The 27,442-nt window shown below is 39.6% G+C and overlaps 1 protein-coding gene across 1 annotated transcript in view; it reads right to left on the reverse strand.

The window, feature by feature from the left end:
• Positions 1-27,442, reverse strand: part of TRIM66 (tripartite motif containing 66) — a 419,382-nt gene that overhangs the window by 242,696 nt on the left and 149,244 nt on the right. The gene's annotated exons all lie outside the window — the stretch shown is intronic.

Genomic DNA, 27,442 nt, shown 5'->3' on the forward strand with positions numbered 1-27,442 from the left:
AACAACTTTCACTCCTGATGTACTGCACATCCCTGGAAATTAAATTTACTAAATCTAAGATCATATAAACTCATGGAAAGAGAAAAGCCTTTAATTATGTAATGATTTATCTAATGAACTTTGATGGTTACATGGCTTGACCAACTTTACTATCAACAAAAAACACAAGCATTTCAGCAAGTGATGAAATGCATGCAGAGATAAATCACACAATCTCTTTCTATATATATATATATATATATATATATATATATATATATATATATATAGAAAGAGAGATATGAATAAGGATAAATGAAAGTAAAGAATAACAGAAGGATATTATTTCATATGGATGTATTAGTATGTATGGTGATTCTGGCAAAATTGCCTTTGACTTCTGGAACGTTCTTCACATCATACTGCTTTCTGAGCGTGCTTTTGAAGTATGATTGTATAGCTAATATCTTTTAAAGGTAAAATGCCTCTCAACATAAAATAGATTTTCTATGCTGTCCTTTACTTTGGAGACTATGTTAGGTTGCAACACACACACACACACACGCACAAAATATAATACATTATAAAACAGTTATTTTTGTACCAAGGACTGTTCCCTCCTGTACCTGATAATGTTGGGGCTGTGCTCCCCACACTATATATTTCTATATATACTGCCAAAGCAGTTGCACATGCTCAGAGAAGTGGGGAACATATTTAGGGTGGTATGGAAATCTACTTCTCCACCATGCTCCTATTTTATAAGTTCATAGTTTCTTAGGCTCATAGGTACCTATTAGGCTATTGAATTGTGAGGATAATTAGCAGCCTAGCCATGTATTCTCACAGAGTTACTAGCCTTAGTAGTTTAGTACAGAGTCAACCTTTTTTTGAAGATGTCTTGTATAACCGCAGGTGAGATAATCTTTCAGTATTGTGCAAAAAGCCTTTATATTGCAAGTATGAATAGTCATAACCCTGGACCAGGTATTTACATGTTCCCCTATGCATGAAGGCCAAGGGTGCCAAACCAAGGGTGAACTTGTGTTTTCTTATCCATGCATCATGGCTGCACTTGAATGAAGTGAGAGGTGTACTTAAAATGGAGATGCAGTTCCACGGAAGTAGTATTCTCTATGTCCAGAATGTTCCATTTAAGCTGCAATAGAGATCGAGGTTTCTATAGAGGGTATTTTGGCCACTATTGGATTTACCGATGTACAGAAGGTCAGAAAGGATGGGGGTGGTTAGAAGCGTGGTATGCAAGGCATAGATCTTACCATGGCAGCCTGTCATACAGGGAAGAAGGACAGGCTTTTGATTCAGTCAAAACAACTTCTGTGACCTTTGTCACTTGATTTTCTTGGTGATAATGCATTGTGGTCACTTAAGTTGACTAAGGTGCTTGGAAAAGTACATACCAAATGGGGCATTATATTCAATGGGTGGCCTAATGACTGCAGTGTACAAAGAATCATCACCTCTTTAGATTACAATGCCATACTCTTGCTAATAAGCTGTACTATATAGAAGGACCTCTTAACAACAGTCAACATGTGGTGGTCAAATGACTGCTCATTATCTACATATGTTTCCCGGTTTGTCACTAGTGGGTTAATTTTCAGGGAATTGTCAATGAGATAGTTGCAGAGAGCATTTTGCTTACTGAAGGTTACAATAATATAAATTTAGGTGTTTAGTTTTAGGCCACGGTTTTGACACCAGCTATTTGCTTTTGACAAGCCTTCCTGAAGGATCTTGGTATCTTCTGGAGAATTTATGATATCAAGTTTACAGTCATCAGCAAACTTTGACAGCCATAAGCCTTCAACACTTGTCTTGACCTCTCCGATCCACCAACCCTAATTTCTTGGGTTATATTTATGAGTCAGTCAGTTTGCCATCCAGTGAGTTAAACAAGGATTTATAGTTAGGTTGATGAGTTTATTAGCTATGCCTGTATGGGGAATAGTGCTTAATGTTTTTGTGAGGTCCTGATGTTTGGTGTGAACAATTTTTCCCACATGAATTGCTTTGGTGACGTTCTCAAAGAAATCGACCAGGTTGACTAGGCAGGGTCTGTCTTAATAAAACCTAACCAATAGTTTATAAGGTGTCTATGGCATGGTCAATAGTTTATAAGGTGTCTATGTCTTTGTTTCATAATTATCATCAGTCCCCATTTTCCCATTTTATGCGTGGAGACAGGGTGGTGGGTCACCTGTCACTGTCTCTCTTGATTCACTGTCACTCTTCTACCTTCTTCAACAGTCATGCCTGATTATTGCAGGTCTTACCTTCTTCAGACTGTCTTCTGCTTTTCGGCACATGTACCCAAAACACCATAATCTGTTCTCTTTGACCTTCTCTGCAATTGGAGCTACGCTGGCTTCTACTCTGATGTCTTCATTTCTTCATCTGCCCCACAGTGTGCATCCTACCCACACATCTCAGGCATGTCATCTCCATCACCTCTAGCTTTTTCAACTGCTCTGCCTTTACTGCCCAGGTTTCTGTACCATACAGTACTACTGGTCGCACCACTGTTTTGTACAGCTTACTTTTCAGTTTCTTTGGCATTCTTCTGTCATACACCACACCTGACACTTTGACATTTGGCTGCATTCCCTCCGATTCTAGCTTTGACCACTTCATTCAGACTTCTCATCTCCTCTTCCCAGATAATTGAAGCTGGTTTCCTTTCCCACTTTCTTCCCTTCTGTCTCAGTTTTCAATTTATTCTGATTTTCCCATTTGCTGACATTACCACCGTCTTATTTGTTCATCCCATGCACTTTGGTTTTGAATTCCATTCCCCTATCCTTTGCTGCAGTTCCTGCTCAGAAACTGCCTGCAATGCCACATCATCTGCAATACAGCAACTTTGCTGATCTGACCCTTCCAACCTGTTTGCTGACATAGTTCATCACCAGTATGAGCAGCAGTGGACTCAGAACAGAACTGTGATGAACATTACGTTTGACTGGCAACTTCTGACACCAAACACATCACGCTTGAGCCATTGGGTCCTTGTACATAGCATGCACTAATTTTTCCAGTGTTTCTAGGACTTCAAACTATAATAGGACTGCCTAAATCAGCTTTCTTGGGACCTTGTCATATAGTTTCTCCAAGTCTAGGAATGCCCATTTGGACAATTTCCTCTTCTATAGGTTCTTCTCTGCAAACATTGGGTTGGTTGAGCTGCATTCAGATCTGAATACAAACTGCTTATTTCCCATCTTACTTCTACTATTCTGTGTATTTTTTTTATCAATCACCCAATCAAGAACTTTCAAGTAGTGTGACAAGAGTTTCATACCTCTGTACTGCTCACAGTTGTAGATGACCCCTTTGTTCTTGTACACTGGCACTAGTACACTAATTCTCCATCCATGCGTTTCTCTCCACAATGCTATGAGTACCCTCAGGAGTCATTTCTCCCCTTTCTCACCCAACATCTTGATTATATCTACTATGACCTCATCTGAGCCTGCTGCTTTCCCTTACTTCATTTTACTTGGAGCGGTTCTTACTTCTCCTAGGGTGGGCTCCTCCTCTTCGATTGTAGGCTATGTCTCAGGCAGTACAGCTTCTGTTGGTACTTCCATATACCATTGATTTCCTGTGAGCAGGTCGTTAATGGCATCCATTGCAAAATGCATCTGACTAGCTTCCTTATCTTTCTGTCTTTACCTTGTAACATGATAGAGTGCCTCTGATGCCTTGTTCTTTGGTAATGCAACTCTTTTCACAACATCTGTTAGCCAACCAGAATACCTTCTTAGTCTGGTCCATCTTTGCTATCTGCCACTTTTTTCTGCCCTTCTTTCTTTTAATGACTGCCTGGATGTCTGCATTCTACCACCAGCATTCCTTATGTACCTTATTTCCATACCTGGCTCAGCTACATACCTGTTCTGCAGGCCTCACACATGCTGTTTTGAGGAGCTGCCATTCTTCTTCTACTGCACCTATTTCTGCTTCTTTCTGAGGTGTTAAAGCCCTCATAATTCCTTGAACCATTGCACTTTCTCTCCAGTCAACTTGCACATCTTCAGCTTAGTCTCTGTTGACCTTACAGCCCTCTCTGACCACTGCTTGTAGCTGATTGGGGCAACCAGTGGTTTATACTCTGGACAGACTGTTTCACTGGGGATGACCTTGCAATCACCAATTCTAGCCTAGTGTCCTGATTTGCAAATTGGCCACTCTTGCATGTAATCTTGTGGCTGTCTCTCAATGAGCCATGGGTTGCCTACCATCAAGCCATCTGTCAGGCAGAAATATAGAATGGCCTCACCTTCTTTAATCCTGTTGACCCACCTATGTGGACCCAGGCAGTCCTCATATACTACTGTGTATGTCCCGATATGTGCATTTAGGTCACCCATTATCAACACCAATTCATGTTGTCCTGCTTGATCTTTAAGGTCCTGCAAGTGCTGACTGAATGCATTGTTTTCCTCACTATCCCAACCCTGCTGTGACGCATAGGCTGAGATTATGAATAGTGCCCTGTCCTTAAGCTGGTGTTGGATTGCCATTGAGTCTATCTCTAATTCTGAGGACATCCCTCACTGTCTTCTGAAGCCTCACTACAATTTCCAGATCATGTCTAGTTTGTCCTATTCCTCCTGTGTAGTTCACCCCAGATCCCAAGCCAAGGTTCTTTGCTGCGCTGCCCTTCCATCTTGTCCCCTGGATACATAGCATGTCCAGCCTCATTCTTACCACAGTGTCATCCACTTCCAAGCTATTTCCTGTCAAAATACATTGATTGTAACAATTCTTAGTTCATGTTTGGGCAGGTTGATTGGTTTTATATCTAGCTTTTGCTCAACAGACCTACCCCAGGTAACCCAAGCTGGGCAACTGGACAACAGCTGGCCAGTAGCTTAAAGATTCATGGTTGATGGGTTTTTTATGGTAGGTACACCCTGGGAAAAAGGGGCACAGACACCCTTTCCACGATTAGCATGGATCTCTGGAATAGGTCAGACTAGTCAGGTCCTCAAGTCACCTATCACTGATAAATATCCATGACCATTTGGTGACATTAGCCAGCATGACCGAATTCCTTGGAGCCAATTTTTACACTCAAGAATTGCTAGTCCTGACATGGCATGCAGCCTGTGATCCATGTTCTTCTATCTTTTGCAAGGAAGAGTGGGCAGATGTTGCAAGTCAAGATGTGCCATGGTGATGGACTCCTACCCAAGAAGATTGAATGCTGCAATCAAATCAAAAGGTGCTTCAACAAAGTATTGGTTTAAGGATGTTCATACTACTACAACCAGCTTATTGCACATTTTTTATTTTTCATATTTTTCCCCCTAACAGATTTGTTTTTCAATTGAATTGTACAGGTTACATTACCTTTAGAATGAACATCTTTAACAATGCCATAGGGCTCTTTTTCTACTTAAGTGGTTGCCTCCTTCCCCTGTAACTTAAGTAAATTGACTCTTACATTAAGAGCTATAATACTTGCCTTATAGCTTTAGGACACCTTAGGAAACCTTGTAAACTGCAATAGCCCTGTTACGTTCACCCTTGCTACACTCGGTCTCTCTTCGCTCCCCTCCCTGCCCCCAATTCCCTCTTGCCCCCAGTACCTCTAAATTTATAGCACTATAGCCACTCCCCCACTTTCTAGATCCTATCTGCTTTCATCTGGGATAATTCCACCCGTCCCCATTCTACTACCTACATTTTAATAGCACCTATTATCTTTCATCTGGCATTCTCCCATTCCCCCCTCCAGAACCTTTACCTCACCACTCTATCCTCTGTTGTTGCATCACCAGGTAAAACAGTTCCTTAACGCACTAGCTGAATCACAGATAATGATATACTCCTCTTTACTACCCCTCTTGTTTGCACCATACATCCTTACCTTGTATGAAAACCAGTTTCTCACAGGATTTCAGGTCCCAAAAGGCCATACTATCACCCCAGCTGTAAATCCTTCCACCTTCAACCATACTTACAGTACCAGATCCTATCCAATATCTTGTTCAGTCTATCAACATCTCAACTCCAGGCACATTAGCTCTAGATCCAAACACTACCACAAACTAATAAACAGATTTCTGAAGTTCATCACCAAGTATAAACTCAACCTAATACTTGGTGGTGATATTCACCCAACCCTGGCCCACTCACTTCAGATGCACATACCCCCCTCTACTTGCAATCTAAGCTACAAACCTACAATTAATAGGCCAACCAACTCTCTCCTCATCTGTCATCTCAATATTAGAAGCATTAATAACAAGGTACATGAATTGCATGCACTTCTGGATGTCCACTCCGCTGAGATTCTCTGTTTATCTGAAACCTGGTTAAAACCTAACACTAAAGACAATGAAGTGTTACCACCCAGGTAAAACATACACAGGCTGGACCGTGCTTCGAGGAAGGGGGGTGAGGTAGCTGTACTCTATAAATCTGAGTTGAATATCACCATAGATGTAATACAGCCACCTCAGATTAGAGATTCTTGCCACCAAATTGCAACTTAATAAAAATAAATGCATTAAAATCATCTATGTACATTCCCCCAGGTAACAATATATCTACATTTGAAGATATCCTGCACTGGCTATCATGTCACTACCCCCAAGAAACCCTACTACTTGGAGACTTTAACATAGACTGGGGCACCTGTTCCTCAGAATCCCCAACCACCCATATTAACCTGCATGCATTTGCACAAATTATATTCACCCCTACCAGGATAGGTAAACCCAACCAAAAAGAAAGCATACTTGACTGGGTACTCAAATAGCCACCCCCAACTGTACACCTCTGGTACCCTCCTTGATGGCCTAAGCGATCACCTTCTCACATATGTAATTAAGAACAAAACCATTAATTCCCAACAACCCTTACTCAGAAAGGTTAGAAACAATAAAAACTTTGACCCTGTCAAATTCCAACAAGAACTAAACTCATGTAATTGGGCTATTCTAAAACACCTCCCCTTAGAGGAAGCAATAGCATACTTTAACAACAAATTCCTTGAGATCCTTGATTTGCATGCACCTGTTCGTTCAAAGAGAACCAAGGCAAAAACTGTGCCATGGCTTTCTAGAGTCTAAACTCAAAATTACCCTTAGAAACAAAGCATGGGCTTTATGGCATTCTTCTAAAGACCCTCAAGATCACATTAAATACAGGCAATCCAAGAACAAAACCAAAAAATAAATTTTACAAGACAAAAAACAATACTACTGTAATTTACCGACAGTAAATCAAAATAGCCCTCAGAAGTTTTGGGCAGGTTTAAATAATCTACTACATCTTGGACAAACATCAACCCCAATCCCTGCTGCTACTATTGATAAATCCCCTGAAGACGTTTCTGATAGTTTTAACCAATTCTTTACTGAGACAATTCAAGCCCTAGCTAGCCAACTACCTCCTAGCTCCCCTGGTCCTGAAAGTAGCACCCCTAGAAACCTACTCACGTTCAGCTTCCAACCAGTCACCACTTTTATCCATACCTTGATCAAAAAATTAAAACCCACTACACTTTCTGCTGATCAACTCCCTGCTGAGTACCTACAAAAATCATCTGATGCTATTGCTTACCCAGTCTCAATACTAATAAGTCGAACCACAGTAGAAGCTAAAATTCCCACCATCTGGAAAATATCCTATGTAATCCCACTTCAGAAAGGGGGCAGCTCTACTGAATTCTCCAGTTACATGCCAATAGCTATACTCTCTCCACTTGCAAAGATTATGGAAAAATGTATTCATAGACAACTCATGCACCATCTAATCCAGAATCATCTTATGGCAGACACTCAGCATGGCTTCCTTCCTCATCACAGCACTACTTCAGCCCTCCTAGCCTTTACCAACACCATAAACCATAATCGCAACAATAATTATATATCCTCAGCCGTCTTCTTGGATCTTTCCAAGGCATTCGATATAGCTGATCACCAACTTTTTATCCACACCCTGCAAACATTCTGTCTAGATACTGGAGCCTTTCAATGGTTTCAATCCTACCTGAATGGTCGACAGCAGGCTGTCCTCTGGCAGAACAAACTCTCTAACCTTCTACCTAACACCCTTGGAGTACCACAAGGCTCTATACTAGGGCCCTTGCTGTTCTCCATCTTCATTAACAACCTTTATACTGTCATCCCAAAAGTCAGCTGTATCCAATATGCTGATGACTCTACTCTGATTTGCTCAGCCACATCTCTAGTAGAGTTATGGTCAGCTACCCAGACCACCTTTAATACAATAGAAAACTGGCTTTCTGAACATCGTCTGATCCTAAATCCCAAAAAAGCTAAAATGCTGTTATTTTCGCCAACACGTAGGTCTACCTCTTTCACCTTTACCATAAAATCAAATGATGGCACAATAATCTCCCCTGACTCCTCTACATAACTATTAAATGTCATCATAGACAATAATCTAAAATTTGACCTACATGTTAACCAAACTATCAAACAGAATAAAAGCCTTCCTAACCCCTCCAGCTGAAATTGCTATAGCTCACTCTCACCTTCTTTCAACCCTTCTGTATGCATCCCCTCTACTCTCGAATTTAAACAAGACTGTCCTTAAACTCTCAATTTGCTACAACCACATTGCCAGGTTTGCCACTGGGTTGCCTTTTAGGACACATCATTGCATCAATCTAAATCAGCTTGGGTGGCTTGAACTACCCAGCCTAATCTAGTATAACCAACTGATTATGGCCTACAAAATCCTCTATAATCTGGACAATACTCCTGCACTTAAAAATATTATCACCCCCTATAACAATCCTAGACTGCTTTGCTCCTCTAACAAACTACTAATTCACTCTAGCAAAATTAATAACACAGCCAGTGATTCCCTCTTTGCAAACTCTGTAAGTAGATCCTGGAACTCTCTTCCAACTGATATTACCTTACTTTCCACCTTAGGTCAATTTAAAACTAGACTCAAACAACATCTGTCACTTAACTGGCTATGTCAATGTATCAAGCCTGGCTAACTCTCTCTAGAAGGTGTAAAAATCTGTTAACCAGTTTACTGTGTAATTTAATTTAATCCTGACTTGCGCTCAGGATTATCCGTCACCTGTGGAACTTATTTAACTTGCTTATTTATGTAATCTCTGTAAATAGTCTGTTTGTAATATGTAATGCTGGTATTATGTAATGCTGTATCTGCTTACCCTTGGAGCTTTTCTCCCCAGGCCTCCGCTGAAAATGGACATGCATCCAGTCGGACTATCCCGGTCAACAGATGTAAAATAAAAATGAAATAAATAAAAATTATTGGTCACATTAAAGGTGGGAAAAGTTTTGAAATGATTTATTGTGGTCTCATTTTTTTATATCACAAAAACCTGGCATTTTAGCAGGGGTGTGTAAACATTTTTATTTTACTGATTATATTCTTTGTTAGCTCTTTAACAGTCTCTCTTGTGCAGCACTAAAAACTGTCCTCAGTTAGCTTCTTATATTCTGATGAAATTTCCACCTCGTGCTGTGTGAAATGTTAAAGTAACTCTGTGGCTTACTGATAAAGAAGTATTAGGGCTGATAAAGAAGAATTATGCTATCATGTCATTATCTTCTGTGATCTGCAAGTTTACAGTCTTTATTAGCATTCAGATTTCAGTTAGTGTTTCGCAGAGGTAAGCATTTGTAGCTGGAACAAGTTTCAGATCCTTTTGTAACACCTTTAGTTTGCTCTGTTATAAACTGCTGACAAATTTGTCGAACACATTATGGGTATTATCATAGCATTGTGCATTACCCTGGGGCAAATTAAAGATTTTGTAACTAGGGAGAGCTTTTTGCCATGAAATTTGAATGGCGGTATTACCATGTGCAAGTTCCTAATCAAGCAAATAAATGTTGCCTTCAGGTTTTTTTTAAATTCATCAAAACATTGTACAGTACATTGTGGCCCAAGATCCAAGATTGTAAGAGTGATGATAAATCGTTCATTTAAGCTTTATATTTCTGAATCTGACAGTGCAGCGTTTAGTGAAGAAGCCCCATCTTGTAATGCAGTTGCTAGCTGTGGTCTCTCCCCATTACTACTTGCATGTAAGTGAGACATCCTTGACTTGGTCCTTGTTTCTCCCATATTTGATTGGCTCTTCACATCATTAGGTGGGCGTGCATCATTTGTGAAGGTCTCATAACTTCTACTGAAGGGCAGATATTTTTTTCAGTAATTTGTTAACCAGTAACTTGGGCAACATGGGCAAAGCTAAATGAAACGGATATAGAAAGTTTACAGAAGTAAGTCAAACATGATTTTAATAGGTGGAAGAAAATAACAAAACCAGAAAAAAGCCTTGTACATGGAGGAAAAACATACAAATTCAAAACAAACCGTGACTGGAAGTCAGGACTGAAGCAACAATCCAGTAATTGTGAAATAGAAATCTTAGTCATTATCTGTTATCAAAATCTGAGACACTGTGATAGCCAGACTCCAAAATCAGTGTCTGTGGTCAACAGGTAGGCTACTTGTTTTTAATGCTGGAAGGTTGTGGGTGGTGTCTACATTTATTTTTCAGTACTGAAACTATTGTGCTGCATAATGTGTGTGTGTGGGGGAGCTGCTTTTCTGAGGTGCTTTCCTTCTGATGAGGTTATAAATGAGAATCTATTTGCCTGAGCTGGTTACAGATTATCAAGATGCAAATTGTTCTATACTTCTTATAGAAAATTTTAGTTTTTCATTACATTTTTCCAGCAGCATTATATATACATAATTCTTATATATAAATCAGTCCAAAACAAATAATCACATACAAATTATCCTTTTTGCTGTACCCAAAGTGTTACATGATACTTTCAACAAAGTAATTATAGAACAAATATTTTTCTTTAAATTAAGTTCTTTCCCATTGACTCACACTTTATTATAAAATACTATGCCATATCACTATGTCCATAATTTCCAGTTCACACAAATTGCTTCAGTTAAAATTATTTTTTTTCTGTTTGTAATCCGTAACATACCATAGCAACATATTTCAAATTTATGTTTTGCATACATTCTAGCAAAAAATATTCAAATGTTTTCTCATTTTTATTCCATTCTTTAACATCACTTCTCATTTAATTTCTTCAGTTAAAGTTATTTTTTTTTCTGTTTGTAATCCGTAACATACCATAGCAGCATATTTCAAATTTTTGTTTTGCATACATTCTAGCAAAAAATATTCAAATGTTTTCTCATTTTTATTCCATTCTTTAACATCACTTTCGTATTTCCTGTATGACTTTACATCTAGTGTTGCTTTAACTTATTTCCTTATATGTAAGCCTCCTAAAAGTCCTTCACATTGCTATGAACATTGATTCTCCTGAGCTCTCTTTATGAAGCTAAAATAGCTTGCTTCCTAATTTTTCTAATCCTATTTCCACACAAAATCCATTTCCTATTGTAGCACATCTTTCTTTTTATCTTAATCTTCTAATCTCAATTTGTCTTTAATTGCTTTCCTTAATTTTCCTGTTTCACTTCCAGTGTTAATTCTATCACCTTGCATCCACCCCTCTGAGAGTTCGCCATTCTTATTTTGTAATAATCTGATTAAACCTGATTGTACATCTCTTCTACTACCCTTCTAAAAAGGTACTGTTATAATGATGCATAAAGCTCTAGAATGCATCTCATTTGCAGGCTTCCATCTTTCCATACTTTGAGCAATGAGTCCCTTTTTGTGGAATTTAGGCTAGATCCCTTATAATTCAATATAACTTTTAAAAACTCTTAAAACATATGAGAATACATACACAAGCTATAAAACCTGCAGACTGTAATAGGTGCACCTTTATTAACCAGATTCTTTTCCTTAAAATTCATCTGGTATAACACGCAACCCAGCCACTGGAGATGCACAAGCCAGTGCATTTCTTTGTGCCGGTCCCAAGCCCAGTTAAGTGGGGAGGGTTGCGTCAGGAAGGGCATCCCGCATAAAATTTTGCCAAATCATACATGCAGACAACAGTACAGATATACATACCGGATCGGTCGAGGCCCAGGTTAACGACGACCGCCACCAGTACTGTTGTTAACAGGGTGCTGGCGGAAATTGGGCTACTGTTGGCCGAAGGAGGAGAAGAGGGGGAAGGCATGCCTAAAGGCAGGTAAAGGCTAGGACTGTGATAGTGAGGGTCGGAACTTTGAATGGTGGCAGTATGACTGGTATAGTGAGAGAGCTAGCTGATATGATGGACTGAAGGAAGGTTGGTATATTGTGTGTGCAAGAGACCAGATGGAAGGGGAGCAAGGCTAGGTGTATCGGAGGCAGTTTCAAATTGTTTTATCATGGTGTGGATGGGAGGAGAAATGGTGGAGGCATTATCCTGAAGGAACAGTATGCTAAGAGTGTTTTGGAGGTGAAAGAGTGTTGGATAGAGTGATGTTTATGAAGCTGGAAACTGATGGTGTCATGATGAATGTTGTTAGTGCATATGCTCCACAAGTTGGGTGTGCGATAGATGAGAAAGAAAAAATTTGGAGTGAGTTGGATGAAGTGGTGATGACTGTACCCAAGGGTAAGAGACTGGTGATTGGAGCAGATTTCGATGGGCATGATGGTGAAGGGAACAGAGGGGATGAGGAAGTGATGGGTAGATATGGTGTTAAGCAAAGGAATGCAGAAGGTCAGATGGTAGTGGATTTTGTGAAAAGGATGGACATGGCTGTGATTAATACGTATTTTAACAAGAGGAAGGAGCATAGGGTGACATACAAGAGTGGAGGAAGATACACACAGGTGGATTATATCTTATGTAGAAGGGCCAGTCTGAAGGAGATTGGAGACTAAATTGATGGCAGGGGAAAGTGTAGTTAGACAGCATAGGATGGTGGTTTGTAGGATGACATTGGTGATCAAGAAGAGGAAGATGAGTGTGAGGGCAGCACCAAGGATCAAATGGTGGAAATTGAAAAAGGGTAATTGTGAGGTGATGTTCAGGGAAGGGTTAAGACGGCACTGGGTGGCAGTGAAGAGTTACCGAATAGCTGTGTAACTACAGCAGAGCTAGTAAGAGAATTGGCTAGAAAGGTGCTTGGTGTGACATCTGGAAAGAGGAAGGACAAGGAGACCTGGTGGTGGAATGAAGAAGTACAGGAGAGTATACAGAGAAAGAGGTTGGCGAAGAAGAAGTGGGATTGTCAAAGAAATGAAGAAAGTAGACAAGAGTATAAGGAGATGAGGTGCATAGCAAAGTGACAGGTGGCGAAGGCTATGGATAAGGCGTATGAAGAGTTGTATGAAAGGTTGGACACTAAGGAGGGAGAAAAGGACCTGTACCAATTGGCTAGACAGAGGGACCGAGCTAGTAAAGATGTGCAGTAGGTAAGGGTGATAAAGGAGAATGAGGGAAACATACTCACAAGCGAGGAGAGTGTGTTGAGCAGATGGAAAGAGTACTTTGAAGGGCTGATGAAGAGAATGAGAGGGAGAGAAGGTTGGATGATGTGCAGATAGTGAATCATGAAGTGCAGTGGATTAGCAAGGAGGAAGTAAGGATAACTATGAAGAGGATGAAGAACGGAAAGGCTGTTGGTCCAGATGACATACCTGTGGAAGCATGGAGGTGTTTAGGTGAAATGGCAGTGGAGTTTTTAACTAGATTGTTTAATGAAATCTTGGAAAGTGAGAGGATGCTGGAGGAATGGAGAAAGTGTTTTGGTACCGATTTTTTAAGAATAAGGGTGATGTGCAGAGCTGTAGTAACTACAGAGGAATTAAATTTCAGTCACAGCATGAAGTTATGGGAAAGAGTAGTGGAAGCTAGGTTAAGAAGGGAGGTGAAGATTAGTGATCAGCAGTATGGTTTCATGCCAGGAAAGAGCATTACAGATGCGATGTTTGCTCTGAGAGTGTTGATGTAGAAGTACAGAGAAGGTCAGGAGGAGTTGCATTGCGTCCTTGTGGATTTAGAGAAAGTATATGACAGGGTGCCTAGAGAGGAGTTGTGGTATTGTATGAGGAAGTCGGGAGTGTCAAAGAACTATGTAAGAGTGGTACAGGATATGTACGAGGGTAGTGTGACAGCGGTGAGGTCTGTGGTGGGAGTGATGGATGCGTTTAAGGTGGAGGTGGGATTACATCAAGGATCAGCTCTGAGCCCTTTCTTATTTGCAATGGTGATGGACAGAATGAGAGATGAGATCAGACAGGATCCCCATGGACTATGATGTTTGCAGATGACATTGTGATCTGTAGTGAGAGTAGGGAACAGGTGAAGGAGACCCTGAAGAGGTGGAGATATGCTCTAGAGAGAAGAGGAATGAAGGTTAGCAGGACTAAGACAGAAAATGTGCGTGTGAATGAGAGGGAGGATAGAGGAATGGTGAGGATGCAGGGAGTAGCGGTGGTGAAGGTGAATGAGTTTAAATACTTGGGATAAACAATTCAGAGGAATGGTGAGTGTGGAAGAGAGGTGAAGAAGAGAGTACAGGCAGGATGGAGTGGGTGGAGAAGAGTGATTTGTGACAGACGAGTACCAGTAAGAGTGAAAGGGAAGGTCTACAAGAGGGTAGCGAGACCAGCTATGTTATATGGTTTGGGGACAGTGGCATTGACAAAAAGGCAGGGGTCAGAGCTTGACGTGGCAGAGTTGAAGATGTTAAGATTTGCACTGGGTGTGATGAGGATGGATAGGATTAGGAATAAGTATATTAGAGGGTCAGCCCAGGTTGGAAGGTTTGGAGGCAAGATTACATTGGTTTGGACATGTGCTGAAGAGGGATGCAGAGTATATTGGGAAAAAGATGCTAAGAATGAAGCTGCCAGGTAACAGGAAAAGAGGAAAGCCCAAGATAAGGTTTATGGATGTAGTGAGGGAGGACATGGAGGTGGTTGGTGTGACAGAGCACAATGCAGAGGGCAGGAAGAAATGGAAACAGTTGATCTGCTGTGGCGACCCCTAATGGAAGCAGCTGAAAGAAGAAGAAGATACATGCACTCATTTCTTCCATCTCCATCTTTTACAATCCTCTTTTCCACTCTTCTACTTTCTGCCTCTCTTCAAACACCATGCATTATGCTGTATTCTCTCCAAAGTAAATTCCATCCCTTGAACCTCTTTTACTGGGACGCAAAACTGAACTGGGAAGTCATCTTTTGTCAAGGGACTGAACTGTATGGATGACTTGACAATTCATCTGACTATTATTATTCTTGATACTTCAAAGGAGAGCAGAAGTTTGGATAGAGAAACCTGTATTTGGATAACAGTTTCCTTTGCTGCAAAGAACATTTGGAAACTTCTTTCATTGACCTATTCTATCTGATGTGTACATTGCTGTTTTTATGCTAAATTAATTAAGATTTAGTTTGACTGATTGTTAATGTTTTTTGTTTAATGATGTCTGTTTCATGGAATTTATTTCCTGTGTTTGGCCATATACTTATGAGCACAATACAATTGCTGTACAATATCAGAATATGTGATGAATAAATAGGTGAAGGAATGAAAGAATGAATTCACAAATGGTCTTAGTTAAGACGTTCATGCCGTGGTGGTACGACGGTAGCATTGTTACCTCACAGCAAGAGGTTCTCCCGTTCGATTCTCTGCTTGGCTTGGGAGTGCCTTCTGTGTGGAGTCTGCATGTCCTCCCCATGGTTGGGTAGCATTCGAAAGACATGCGTGCGTAAATGGGCGTGCCTTCGTTGAAGGTTGGGCATCGAGCTGACACCTCGGCGTTTCATAAAAATCTACTGCCAATTATTAGTGGACCGGAGTTCCACTGTGGCGACCCCTTTCCAGGAAAAAGCCGAAAGACAAACAACAACTTAGTTAAGGCGTTCATTGTACAGCATGCCTAAAACTGTCACATAGAGATGAAACAGAATCACAACAGTTTTATGTCATAGTTTAAGCAAAAGTTTCTGATGTTTATGTAATTATGAAAATATTTCAGGTGATTGCATATGCATTGGTATCCAGGTAAAAAGAAAGTGCATTATAATGTGCAATCTTAATTGGAGAAGGGAATAGATGGTTAGATATCTTTAATATTTTGCAGTACTGGGAGAGATGCTGTGTGTGTGTGTGTGTGTGTGTGTGTGTGTGTGTGTGTGTGTGTATATATGCATGTGTATTTGTGTGCATGCGTGTGTCTGTGTGTATTTCATGGTTGATAAAGCCATACGTGATGTGCATGTTTACATACACTGTATAGAACACAGTCCTAATGATATGGTCTAAAATCCGAATATCATATTTATATTTTTTCTGTTTTTTCACTGTATATTTTTACCTTGCTATTTTGAAATGCCTGAAATAGTAAAAAGTGAGATCTTTTATCTATTGTTTTATTTTAGCTTTGTTGACTGGGTTAATTCCTCTAGGCCAGTGTCCTCCTTTCAGGGGGATACCCATGGTAGTATTCATACTGACGAGGGGAAATTTGATGAGGCCACCAGAGAATTTCCACTACTCTGTTTTTTTAATAAGTGCCATGGGATCTTTTGCATCCACCCCAGCTACCATCAACTCATGGAGATGAGACCTTGGTTTAATGCATCATCTAAAGGACAGGACTGGACAGAAGTGTAGCACTATCCTTATCTTACACTGCAGTGTCAGTATTGGAAAAATTAATCCAAGTATGTGGTGTAGGAATTGAACCCACAGCCTACTAATCTTCCGGTACCAAAAGCAAATGCTCTACCTGCTGAACCATTGCTATAGCAAAATAATATTTACATTTTGTAGCTCCAATGCCCTATATATTCCATTTACCTCACAGCTCATTTTTAGGTTGCTTTTTCTTGCCTAATACTTCTGCATGGAGTGTAGTCCCACCTCTAGAAGGGCTTGTCCAGTGGCAAGGAGCTGTGGCCAAAACATGGTTAGGGAAGCCAACAGATTAAGAAAAGTGGCTATCCATGCAATTCTAGGAGAGACCCCTCCCTGATAGATACCAATAAGCCAAGAAAACAGTGACTGTGGCAGTCTCTGAAGCAATAATACTAGTCAGGGGAACAGGTTGGTGACACCACTAAGAGTGGCATTCAAAAGCCCTGAATGGGATTATGGCAAACTATCCAGTTACTTAGAAAGGGGAGATAAAATTCTGCCTATGTTCTTTTCAGGAAGGGTTAAGAAATATTGACCTTGTTTGGTGTCCAGATGAGAATGAACACTTTACAGAAATCGTGTAAAAGATGGCATGCCCTCCTCCGAGTAGGAACTGACAGAAACACGTGGTAGTACTGAATAGATTTCTTAGGGGAGATCACGGAGACAATTAAACAATGCCACTATGACAAGTCTGTGGAGAAGATGAGAACTGTAAAGAAGTACTGATGCCAGAGTACATTATGGATATCATGGTTAACATGCATTTTCAATTTTATGTTGAAGGATGGGGCATTACGTCTAGAATGGGGTGGTGGGACAGATTAGTGTTCGCCAGTTATAGAAGGCTCAGACACCTCCGGCTCTCTAAAAATTGTTTTGGCCGAGTACTGGAAAGGGTACATAATACAAAAACTGAGCCTTTGAGATAGGAAGGGTAGTGTGCATTGTTTATTAACAGTAGAACAATATATCAATTATTTACACATGGACTGATATTGCTGGGGTCATGGGAGATTTTCAGTACTGTTTACATGCATCTTGCAGACATGTACAAGGCCAATGGCTATGTATCCATATAGTGTCCCATGAGAGGTTCATTAACAGCACTGGGTTATAGGACTACTGCTGCTTCCATTTGTTTTTTGCGTTTCAGCTATGAGACGTGTGCCATTTCATTTTGGTAGTAAGTCATATATAATTAAGACATGTGTGCCTTTATTCTGGCATTACATCATATATAATCAAGGTAGGCATATGTCTCTACTAGAGACATATTTTGTATTCCTCCCCATGTGTTTTTGACTTCAGTTGTTAGGATATCATGATTACCATGATTTGGAACATATCCATTTTGGTTAGGTGAGGGTTGACTATTTGTTGCTTGCAGATGATGTTGCCTTCTTAATCTGAATTAAGTGTTATCTTCAGCATTTAGTGGAGTGGTTAAGTCAAAAATCAGTGGCTCCATTTTTGAGGTCATGGTTCTCTCCCAGCAGGGGCAGTTAACATCAGGTGAAGCAATTTAGGTATCTTGTGATTTTGTTGACAACTGGAGGTAGAGGGGTCAGGAGCTTGGTCAGCAGGTGGGGGGACTGGAGATAGTACTGCAGTCATTGTTCAGGACTGCGGTGATGAAAAGAGAAGTCTGTCATTGTATAAAGTTCTCCATTTTATGGTCAATGTCCCCTTCCTCAGCTGTAATCACAAACTTTCAGTAGTGACCAAAACAATGAGAACGCAGATAAAAGCAGCAGAAATGAGGTTCATTTCAAGGTAGTCAATCTCCATGGTAGACTGATGAGTCTGGCAATCTGTAACTTCAGGCATTGGCGTTTTCTCATCTTTTGATGATGTTCCATAGGTGCCTCCAATGAGAGATGGCATGATTAATAGGAAGGTGGCACTGGCCAGACAAAAGACACGGAGTGGATGTATTCCTTAACTTGCTGAAGAATATCTGTGAATCCCACAAGATGAACAAGAGAATGTTGCTGCAGATAGGGAAGATTGGTCAACCCTGCATAGCTTGTTGCCATCAGAATCTCACACAGACTAACAGTTTAGGAAATGGATGGATGCATAGAGGGGTGGATGATGGCTGATGGATGGAATAAAAGTGAAATTTAAATTTCCACTGAAACACCTTTTAGGTCCATTTATGCAAGAGCCCAGTACAGTGAATAAAAGTATGACTTCTACTTTATTTCCCTGTGTTAAATTGACTGCAAGTAAAATCTGACCTCAGAAATATGAATACTGGTACCCAAACAGTACTCTTTAGAAAAAAGGTAAACTTTAAATACCTGATAAGATTAACAACATATCTGTAGGGCAGCAATCTTAAATTAATCAAACAGCTCTAAACTGACATAGTGTTGGAGAAAAGGGATATTTTCTCCAAGGATTCCATATCTCAGTGTTGTTATATTTAAGTCTTGCGGGTATGGGGCCAAAGCTCCCCCTGTGATGGAATACAGTGGAGAGGATTTGTTCCCTTGCTCCCTGCAAAAGTGAGAGTTTCTTCATTTGTTTTGTAGTAAAGAGAATGAAAAACATTTTCTTTCTTTAAAATTCCCAGCTGTACATATTGGAATATGTGCTAAAGTCGACAAAGTACACTTTTACACAACTGTGTTTGACTAACAGATTCAATAATGTGAGATTTGCTTGCTTCAAATATATACATCGTTTGTTTTGCATTTCATTTGGACATCATATCGCATATAACCTCTATCAAAGCATTATGCCATTTTTAATGATTATCTTGTGCTCCTTTCCTTTCTTAGTACACCTTTGCCTCCTGGAATACCCTCAGCTAGTGTCCTGATAGACAAAAGTGCACCTCCTCAATAGTAAGACGCAGTGAATTGGGATGCTCTTAAAGGTTTAAAAAAGACACCAAACATCCTGAGCATATTGTATGTCCAGCTCTAATACTTTCACTGTTATAATAACATTATTTTATACATCTGGAAGCACACTGCGCAGAAACCTTGCATTCCTCCATAGTCATTTATGTTACCCTACTTATCTCCCTTAGCCTAGCTGCCCACATACCTTTGACTCCTTTCACATTAGCCTGCAGCCATTATCTGCTGGTTAAGTAGGTCTCCTACCCTACTATCTTGTACAGGCTTTTGTTTATCTTTATAACCCTCCTGCATCTAATTCGCTTACCCGATAGTTACATACACCCTATATTCCTCCCCAGACACATTTTCTAACGCACTCTGCATTGCTAGTTAAATTCCACTGGCTACAAAACATAATAGTACCCACACATTTGCTCCCCTTGCATCTTATCTTGCTGCCTGCTAATATTTATTTCTAACAGTAAAAACAAAAGGTTCTCTTAGCCCATCTAAGCTTTGCCATACCCATCATATTCATGGACATTTTTTCTTCTGGTCCTGAAATCACTAGACCTGAGACAGCCCCACTCTGTTCACCCTTCGGGCTCACTCTGCTCCCCTACCCCTATTTCCACCCACCACCTATTCCATTAGATTTATACATCCATAAACCCCTCCCCAAACTACCTCATTGCCTGAAAACCAATCGGCTTACACTCTAGCTCCACCCCACTCTCAAAACCACTTAAACTGACAGCTAATCTCCATAGAAAGATGCCTTCCCACACAAATACACATAGGCACACAGCATACATTATTCTCATTTCTAGCCTCTTTAAAACTTTAACTCTATTAACCCTAACTACCACTACATATTCCACCTTACCCTCATAAACTCCAAGAACTAGCACACAAACCTTTCCTTTGACTCTTAACAGAGATAGCTATTCAAACATCTCACCCTCCTTATTCCCTTACAATAGTTATAACCTAAATAAAATAAAACTTTTCATCAACCATTCAAAACTCAAACTAAACAATATTTATCTTCCCAAACCACTTTCACATAAAAATAACACCAATGCTATTATTCATCTTCTCTCACACAATGTGGCGACATCCACCCCAACCCTGGCCCTACATCCTCAACTGTCCCAAAAAACCTACAACTTCAACTAGTAACAATAAACTCGCGTAGCATACGTAACGAAATTAGTGAGTTCCACACATGGCTAGCCACCCACACCCCAAATATAGTAGCAGTAACAGAAACTTGGCTAAAACCACACATTCCTGATACTGAAATCCTTCCTCCAGGGTACAACATACTACGTGCTGATAGACTTCATAAAAAAGGTGGTGGAGTAGCACTACTCTATGATAGAAGCTTTAACCTAACAAGCTATCCTAAACAACTCCCCACTTTTGGCAATCTAGAAATCTTACTAACTTCCCTTCACATTAACAATAACAAACAAATAATTATAGTAGTAATCTACATCCCACCAGGCCAAAATATCCCTCTCCAAGAAGGCTTTTTATCTTGGACAAACCAGGACATCTCACAGGAAAACATTATTTAGGAGATACTAACATTAATTGGCTAAACCTAACAAACAACTCTCCAGTCAACAGCATAAACCTACACAGTTTCACACAGCTTATTACAACTCCTACCCATGGCCTAGCCACTAGATCAGAATCCACCCTAGATTGGATACTAGTATCCCACCCACAAAACTATTCAAACACAGGCACCTTACCTAACATACTAAGTGATCACCTCCCAGCATTCACCCATAGGACCCACCCACAAATATCACAAATGCATACCTACAAAACATCCAGGAACCTCACCCACTTTGACCCAGATACATTTATAAGCATCCTAAAAACTCAAAATTGACTCCCACTAAAAACTCTCCCCCTAGATGAAGCTGTTAACTATTTCAACAAACCTTTTCTGGACACAATGAACAGCTTATCCCCATATGAACCAAATGTACCAAGGCCAATCGTGGCCCCTGACTAACTAAATCAACAAAACAAAGCCTCCTCCACAGAGATAAAGCATGGAAACAGTGGCAAAAATCAAAAACCAAACAAACTGAACTTACCTATAAGCAACTCCAAAATAATTCCAAAACACTAGTCATACAAGATAAGAAAAACTACTTTACCTTGCAGCTATCCAATGCAAAAAACAACCCAAATAAGTTTTGGAATTCAGACTCCACATTACTTAATCCTGGCACTGTACAAAATCCATCCCTCACACCTGACAAAAGCCCACAGGAAATCTCTTATATTTTAACACCCATTTCATAAGTACAAAAATAAATTGGAGGAGTGCACCATGAGCTGTAAGAACGAGGTACTGTCCAGATAGATAAAAATCCAAGATTTAATTAAAAGAGACCATACAAACAAACGAGTGAAACTGCAGTAAGTAAGTGCTTCCGCGTTGAGATCAACGCTTCATCAGACATCAAATGCAGTCAACTAACAAATACTTATATACACTAAATGACATCATTACCTTGTTTGAATGGACAAATCAAATATAAGAAACAATTAAGAAGCTAGATGCGGATTAAAAACAGCAACAAGACCACTTATAATAAAGTGAAAAACACATATAAAACACATAAAACTAATGCCTTAGTGGTCTATTGGCTAAAAAAGGTTTTAATGCTACTCTTTCATTCAGTCCAAATTTGTGAGCTTGAAGTTTCAGAATCCATTTCCCCTCTCATTCTTCTGTATGGTTCTTGATGTTGCCTAATCTGCCTCCTTTAGTAACCTTTTCCAATACCCTAAACTTAAAACTGTGTGAAGAACCATTATCTAAAATGTATTTTGCCAGGGCATTGGTGGTGTTAACTTTCTCAATGGCATAGATGTGTTCCCTCATGCGCTCACGTAAACTCCTAGTCATCATGCCGACATAGAACAATTCACATAGCTGACACTCAGCAACGTAGACCAAATTTACAGATCTACAGTCAGCGTAGAATTTAGAAACATATTTGCGTCCAGTAAAAGGATGCGTGAAACAATCAGAAACAGCTATATGTTTGCATTGATTGCATGAGTGACATGGATATGTGCCTTTCTTACCAGATGTCCTAGCGTGCTCAGGCTTCCTATCATAACAGAGCAACCTATTTAGTGATTGTAAATTCCTATATGCTACGTGGGGTCTAGCATCTATCAAGTTCCTTATTCTCTCATTAATCATCAACAGCTTCCAGTTGTTGTTAAGGACTTGTAATACATGACTATTCTTGTTGGTAAAGGGAATGATAATCCTATTGGTATGACCTGTGTTCCTTCCAGAGCCTGACGGAACATGAGGATAGGATCTCATAACTACTACTCAAAACCTAATCAAAGAACCTACAACAGATCCCTCACATAATAATAACACTTCCCCTGTAATAGACTCCTGCATTAAAAATCCAATAGCACCTTCATTCTCCATCCAACCTATTCCGACCTCACAAATATGTAAACTTCTAAATAAACTTAAACCCTGCTCTCTCTCCACTGACAAACTCCCCCCTGAGTATTTAAAGCTAGCATCAAGTGCAATTGCATACCCAGTCAGCATACTAATAAATTGGTCTCTATCTGAATGCTATGTACCAAACTTATGGAAAAAATTTGTCATCACCCCACTACATAAAGGTGGAATTTCCCATGATCGGTCAAACTACCGCCCAATCTCAATACTTTCACCACTATCAAAAATATTGGAAAAATGCGTGCATACTCAGTTAATTAAAACACCTCCTAGACAATGATCCTCTCTCTCCCACACAACACAGTTTCCGTTCAGGACATAGCACAATTACAGCCCTGCTGTCCTTTACAGATACTGTCGACAAAGCCCTTGACACTGGTCTCTATACCTCCGTAATCCTTCTAGACCTGTCAAAAGCTTTCGACACAGTATCACATAAACTACTACACCAAATAGCAAAGCTAGGATGTTCCCCCACTTCTGTCAGATGGTTTACCTCCTACCTCAATAACAGAGAACAAGCAGTAAAATGGGAACAAGCAAAATCTACCTATCAAAAAAAAACATAGGAGTCCCTCAGGGTTCCATTCTAGGGCCACTACTCTAATATTTTTATCAACGACCTTCACAAAGTCTCTCAACTAGGAAACTTGATCCAATACGCTGATTATTCGACAATTATATCTTCTGCCAACAACTTCCCTGACCTTCGCAAAATAACCCAAAAAGCATTCACTTCTACAGAAACCTGGTTAAATAATTCTCAACTATTACTAAATGGCAAAAAAAAAAACCTACTCCTTTTCAGTTCCAAACCATCAAACTTAGACGTCAAGATTTTTTCTAAAGATGGAATTGAAATAGAACTAAATTGCCAAACTATTAGGTATGACAATAGATGACAAACTGACCTTTGAGCCACATATACATAACATAATAAAAAAAAAGTACACTTCAAATTAGGCAAACTATATAGGCACAAATTATAGCTCAACAAGCAAACCAAGGCTAAACTAGCAAATACCCTTCTCCTCCCTTCCCTTCTATATGGAAGTGCCATCTTTACAAACCTACTTTCATCCCTTAGGAATAAACTGCAATCCTACTATTACAAAATAGCTACATTTGCCTCAGGAAAATGAAGCCGAACACACCACTGTGAAGCAATTGCAGAACTCAACTGGCTAGAATTCTTGAGCCATCTTTCATATACTTAACACTAGCACAAACTAATTTTCAGACCCCCATCTCTGCTCAGCACTCCACTCAGTTGTACAAACCTACACTCCTACTCAGTCACTTAGATCCTCCCAGAAACAACTAATAAAGGTTATAAAACCAAACAAAGAGCTGGACAAAGTCTATATTCTTGTAATATAGCCAAACTTTGAAACACATTACCCTCCCATATAACCCTAATGGAATCTTCAAAACTCTTTAAATCATCACTCAAACTACATTATCAAAATAATTTATCCTGTCTCTGCACAACAATCAACCCCCCATAGCCTCCCTACCTCATCTTAAACGATCCCAAGTGACAATCACAACTTAACGCATTAAATATGGATATCCTCTCCTGCCTTTTGTCTTCTCCCTTTTCCCTACCTCTAGCTAAAATACCCTAGGTGAGACAATTATTTCTACCCCTTTACTTATTGAATTTCTCTTTCTTGTACCCAATCCCTCTTAAGAATTTTTTTACCTGAATATGGAACTATGTATGTTCATCTAAACGTACTATATTAAATATACTACCAATTTGGTATAAAAGGTACAAATGTTTTTTTTTTTTTTTTTTTTTTTTTTTTTTTTAATTCAATTTAAAATGTCTTTAGTATGTTCACTTTAAATGTGATATATTTGTATGTACTACCACTATGTATATAATGTGCAAACACTTTTGTAATTTCTTAAATGTCAAAATGTTTTTATACTAAATGCTTTATACTGAATGTATTACCTGGGGCTTTTCTCCCCGGGCCTCCACTGAAAATGGGTCAATGGCCCAGTGGACTTTCCCGGTCAACAATTGTCAATAAATAAATAATAATAAATAAATAATATATTCATTTTAGGATAAAAGCCTGTGTACTCCCTGCTACTTTGAAAACAGAGGTAATCCAGAAAGCCCAAGTCAGGTCTGGTATCCCACCTGTAACCCAGAGAGTGACGAGACTAACAAGAAACCCAGAATAACGAATGAGTACAGATAAAATTACTTTAGCTAGCAGATCTAGGAGACTCTCTCTCTCTCTCTGATACACTCCCTATGGAAGAAATAAAGATGTTTTGTTGAAGTGTCCAGTAGTTTATTCCATTAAACAAGAACACTTGTCCATCTGCCTACTTAATTGAACAAGCTACTTGAAACGTCAACAAGGTGTCTTTATTCCTCCCACAGGGAGGGTATCAGACAGAGTCAGAGAGACAGAAAGAGAGAGAGAGAGAGAGAGAGACAGAGAGAGTCTCCTAGCTCTGCTAGCTAAAGTACACTGGGTACAACAGCTGTGAGGCTGTATAAAGCTAAGACATGACGTGCTGCAATGCTACTTTTATTACAAGCCACCTACCTGAAGAAATTGTGTAGGCGAATCTTGTAGAATATGTATTCTATTCCTCTGGTCTTTTACTAGTACAGCCAATTCATTTCATGTTCTGTTTACTAAGTAAGCAATCTAGAAAAAACTGCTTTCAAATTTGACTCAGGACTGTTTTTCTTGTTTTATGGCTTTACAATAAACTATCCAAGTAGAACTCATTTATGTGGAAGATATTGACTCACTTAAGTATTCTATGTCTAAAAATTGTACTGAAACACTAGTGCTTTAAACAAATGTACTTATTTTGCCATATATGTACTGCTGACAGTAACAGAAAACAAAGAATGCTCTTCTGTAGAATCAAATGTCATATATTCTGAATAACTAGATTAGAGTGGACTGTTACCTTACCAAACAAGGCTTGTCATTTTGATTTCTACATTAAAGATTGTAGCTTTATATTTTTATAGGTTTTAAAGAAATATACTGAATACGTCTTCCTGTGCTGCTGCCTACTTCAGCAGACTATGCTTGAAGTATTTGTAAACATGCAGGTGTTCTTGTGTGTTCCTGAGAAGTTTATGAATGTCCTCTAATGTTTATTAACAGAGATGCAGTATGTTAATATCATGTTATGTGGGTGGATTAAGGTATTCCTTCTGGAACAAGAAGTGAATTTCACTGTAACCTCTTGGGTGGTATAATTTACCTGTTTGTCAACAATATAACATAGCCAAACATCCATCTATAGTTGTATATAACAGCTAAACATACATTTAATTGCACAGGGGAATAACTTATTCTGACACTTTTACAATCTTCCCTGGCCTACTGCTTCATGCACTATTATTATATTTTGCTGTATGCCTCCACACAGATGAGAGAAACCTAATAAAACAGAGTTTAATTTGTGCTTTAAATGATTGAAAATTAAGAGCTTTTATCAACTCCACAGTTGTTTTCTCTGTTAAATGTGACTAAAATATTTATCATTTACTTTTTGTAAGCATGAGTCCCACCAACCCCTATAACTTTTCTCAATCACTAGGCCCGTGATGAGCAATATGACCTCAGAGTCGCCTGAAACCACTTCCAAGTCAAACGGCAGCCGATATATCCACGTCATAAACTATGGTCATTACTTTCAGCATATTTATTCAAATAAGTTCATTAAAAATAATGACCGAAACAATCTTTAATAGTATATAAATCCAAAAAGTTTGGTGAGAGTTTTCCTGAACACTCACATTTTAATTTTCTGTATGGCTTCTTAAGTATTTGCAACTTAAGCAGTTTCATCTGGAGATGAAGAAAGTCCCATCTCTCCTGACCAACGGATGGCAGCAGAAGATACTGGATCTCAACCCCTTGTTGGCTTCCTTTTCCAGTGGGTTTTATGATTATGCTGTTTCTGCTACTCACCCTCAGTACCTTAACCAATCTCTGTCTTTTAAAAGAGCAGAGCTTTCTTTGACTGCGTTACAAATGCCATCCTTCATCTTGGTTTAAATCATTGGGTGACATTGCAAATTCTGTAAGGATTCCTTCTCTTAACCTTTTCCTCATCCCTTTGGTATTGACAAATAGCCCTCATTCCTTCACCTAACTGCCCTATTTATTCTTTTTACAGGGTGAAATACAGGCACTCTCCTGTGCAGGCAACAGCCCTATAGCCCATTTGCTCCCAGGCAGGAGGTCCTAATCAGACCATTTGTTTTGCTGATGAGACCAGAGCTGGGTCATAGGGCCATACTACCAGATCAAGTTCTGACTCACCTCCCCATGGAGCTCCTAATCCCTACTGTTGCTCACTAGAGAGTGTTAACAATAGGCAGCATGTGTGCCTTCTTGCACATTCTAATCCCCGGCCCCTAGGCATCATGTGATCTGCAGCCTTGACCTCCATGAGTGCAACACCTAGTGTTTCCTCTAGGTGTCACAAGC

The sequence above is a fragment of the Protopterus annectens genome, chromosome 9.part0, assembly GCF_019279795.1.
Source record: "Protopterus annectens isolate FY-2018-M chromosome 9.part0, PAN1.0, whole genome shotgun sequence".
Taxonomy (NCBI): Eukaryota; Metazoa; Chordata; order Ceratodontiformes; family Protopteridae; genus Protopterus; species Protopterus annectens.